The following is a 4,109-nucleotide window of genomic DNA, read 5'->3' on the forward strand; positions in this document are numbered from 1 at the left end:
GTCCTTTTAGCTATTGAAACTTGTGTATGCTTCACGAAGTTCTCATGCTGTGTTTTTCAGCTCCATCAAGTCATTTATATTCTTCTCTAAGCTGTTTATTCTAGTTAGCAACTCATCTAACCTTTTTTCAAGGTTCTTAGTTTCTTTGCGTTGGGTTAGCCCGTGTTCTTTTAGCTCAGAGAAGTTTGTTATTACCCACCTTCTAAAGCCTGTTTCTGTCAATTCATCAGATTCATTCTCCATCCATCTTTGATCCCTAGCTGGTGAGGAGTTGAGATCCCTGGAAGGAGGAGAGGCTTTCTGGTTTTGGGTGTTTTCATCCTTTTTGTGATGGTTTCTTCCCATCTTAGCAGCTTTATCTACCTGTGGTCTTTGTAGTTGGTGACTTTCAGATGGGTTCTCTGAGTGGAGTTCCTTTTTGTTGATGTTGAAGTTATTTCTTTCTGCTTCTTAGTTTTCCTTCTAAGAGTCAGGCCCCTCTGCTGCGGGACCGCTGGAGGTCCACTCCAGACCCTGCTCACCTGGGGATCGCCCACGGGGGCTGCAGAACAGCAAGGATTGCCACCGGTTTCTTCCTCTGCTATCCTCATCCCAGAAAGGTACCTGCCAGATATCGGCCTGAGCTCGCCTTTTTGAGGCGTCTCTTTGCCGATACGGGTGTCGGGGAGCTTCTTGAGGAGACAGTCTGTCCCTCATAGGAGCTCAAGTGCTGTGCTGGGAACTCCATTGTTCCATGCAGAGCTGCTGGGCAAGTACCTTTAAGTCTGCTGCAGCTGAACTCATAACCGCCCCTTTTCCCAGATGCTCTGTCCTAGGAAGGTCAGCTTTATTTATAAGTTCCTGTTGTGTTGCTGCCTTTTTTTCATAGATGCCTTTCCCCGTACAGAGTAGTCTAGTCATGGTCTGCCAGCAGAGGTATTGCTGAGCTGCCGCAGGCTTTGCCTAGCTGCTGTGTGAACTGCCTCAGTAGTGGGGGGACACCCTTCCCCACAATGAGCTGAACCATACTGGGTCCAGCTGGCTTGCTGTGAAATTCTCAATCCAGAGTGTTTCAGATTGCTTGTTTTGTGGGGGTGGTACCTGCTGAGCCAGGTGGCCTGGCTCCCTATCTCAGCCCCCTCCCTTTCAGTTGAATAGCCAGCTCTGTCTCCCAGGCATTTCAGGTGCCAGTCGAAGTGGCCGCCCAGACTTGTGTGAGTTTCTGTGCACCGACCAGGCATGGGCTGAAACTGCACTGAAAACTCGTGGTGCTCTTCGGCCCAGGAATCTCCTGGTCTGTGGGCAATGAAAACTTGTTTGGAAATGCAGTGAGCACTCACCCTCTGTGCTGTTCTCGCTGGGAACTGCATTCCAGAGCTGTTCCTATTAGGCAATCTTGGATCCTCCCCCAAAAAATAATTTTTGTGAGAGACTGAGAAAAAATAATCTCTGTGAGAGACTAGAAGTCTAGGAGTAGGTTTATCAGAATTAGTAAATATAAATCCAGGATACATGGTAAATTTGAATTTCAGATAAACAACAAATAATTTGTAGTATGTCTACTGAAATATCTGTATCTTATCTGACAATTCTACCTGGTACAGAACTAATCCATTCTCTTGAAAGATCCTGACTCTGATGTAAGTACTTCAGTGATGGAACGGAGGTATTTTTGTAATTAGAGTACATGTCTTTTTCCCAGTTTTTTATCCTGGCCCAGATCTGCAATGAACACATAACAGAGACCAGAGGGGATGAAGGTGGGTGCTCTGCAGGAAAAAAAGAAAAATATGTAAAACATCTGAAAGAGTTTTCATACTAATAGAATATGGTCTAAAAAAGGAAGCAGGAGAAGTTTCTGTTTGTACTTGACATCAGAACAACCTTGGCATCTTGGAGCTGCACCCTGTGGGAAATGGCGGTGCTTGATAAGAGATGCCAGGACTAGTGGTAACCACTGGAAGCACTGCCAATACCCAACAAGGAGTGTGGGGCCTTAAGAGAAGCACTGGTTCACAGTAAGGCATTGCACTGTGATTCAGCATAAAATAACAATAAAGGAACGTCATGGAGAAAAGGCCAGACTTCCTTTGTTTAGAATGTGGGAAATGTCTCCTGAAAAATGGTAGTAAAAAACATGCTTGGATGGTTCACTCCAGGCAAAACTGACTAATCGGGGGTGGGGGGAGGAAGGGGGTGCAGAACCCCTGCATCATGTGTTTGTTTCTGCTGGACTGACATGAGGTTCACTGTAGCTGCCCCATAGTCTCCTGGAAATACAGCCAGTTCAAGAGAGCCCCACATAAAATGTAATCAAAGAAAATAAACTCAAGTTTCCACGATCAGCTTTTCACAACTTTTATCCTTTCACTAACTTTGGAGTAAGATTTGGGAATCCAACGGCCGTCTGAGGGCTATTTCTACGCTTTGGTTCAATGTTGTGTTCTTTCTTTATTAGAGGCTTTATTATTACGGTTTCTTCAATCTTCATTTCTTGCATGTAAATAAATGTTAATGATGATATAAATATTACCGAATCTGGTGGTTCTGAATATTTCCGCACACCAATTAAACCATCCATTAATGTTTACTAAACTTCTATTATAGATAAAGCACCAGATACTCAAAGAGATTAAGATACATGTTTCTGACTTTAGAATTTCCTTGGGAGGGTAGTGAGGATTGCAATCAGGAACACCTAACCTGTTCACCCAGAGCAGTCCAGTTTACACCTGTTGTCCAGGCAAAATTATTAAAACTGCTTCATTTTACTCTCAGAAACTTCCCAGTTTGGATGATAAATTGTACAGTCATACTGACTGCAAAACTTTTTATTAGGTAGTAAAATACAGATACATTATAGAAAAGTTAAAAGGAAAAAGTATCCAGAGTAGATGAGACGGTTAGAGTAGACTTCACAAATGTAGGGCTTAAGGTAGGCCTAAAATAAAAAGGAGAAATGGTAAAAACCAAGAGGAAATGGAAGCCCAAGGAGGTATAATGGGGTTCCTTCGGGGATACCTTTGATGATGAAGACAGAGATTGTTTTAGGAGGAATAGTTGTGGCAGTGTCTGGAAATAGGATGGGAATGGTAACTTTGGCTAGTTTAAGAGACATTTTGAATGCTAAATGATTTGAATTTTATCCTTGAGATAGTGGAGAGCCAGTGAAAATTTTGTGGGTAAAGAAGAAATGTTTTAAAATACTCACCCTTTTCTCAGGTACTTGGGCCTTTTTCCAGAAATTGGGGGCAGGCTGCCCTCGGAGTAATCAGTGTTATCACAAGCGCGTCTCAATATTTCTCTTGGAAAGTCTTCCATGATGACCCTACTTTTCCCGCTTATAAATAAAGACATCAAGAGCCCTCTTCCCTATGGACATGGTCCTTATGGTCCTGAGGCAAATAAATAAAGATAGAGGCAATTATGTTGGCAGAGTATTAGGAGATTGTACTAACCCATGGTGTGTCTTATATCATGGAAAATAAATCAAGATTTTCTTATTTTTTAATTTAAAAACAAATACGAATATATGATCTAGTATTTTCTTTCTGCATTACAATGAGATGTCCTGTATTCCTACTCTGAAGACCACCGCCTTTGAAAATGGGAAGCTGTTAGAGATTTTAATCAGGAAGACAGGGCTGAAATTGATGGGCTGTGAATAATGTCATCTGGTGACAGGGATTGAATGGATTAGCATTAGGCAGGATGAATTGGGGCAATCCTCCATTAGTGAGCGATAAACAAAGGAAGCACTTAACTAAATATTAGAAGTGTTAGCATTAGAATAGTTTTAGTCAAACATGGAAACTAAAAGGAAATATGAAACAAGAATGGTGGTTTTGGCCAGGCACACGGTGGCTCATGCCTGTAATCCCAGCACTTTTGGAGGCTGAGAGGGATGGATCACCTTAGTTCAGGAGTTTGAGACCAGCCTGGCCAACATGGTGAAACCCCATCTCTACTAAAAATACAAAAATTAGCTGGGCATTGTGGCATGCGCCTGTAGTCCCAGCTACTCGGGAGGCTGAGGCAAGAGAATTGCTTGAACCCGGGAGGTGGAGGTTGCAGTGGGCCAAGATTGCCCCATTGCACTCCAGCCTGGGTGACACAGCGAGACTCTGTCT

The sequence above is a fragment of the Cebus imitator genome, unplaced genomic scaffold (assembly GCF_001604975.1).
Source record: "Cebus imitator isolate Cc_AM_T3 unplaced genomic scaffold, Cebus_imitator-1.0 Scaffold84, whole genome shotgun sequence".
NCBI classification, from domain to species: domain Eukaryota; kingdom Metazoa; phylum Chordata; class Mammalia; order Primates; family Cebidae; genus Cebus; species Cebus imitator.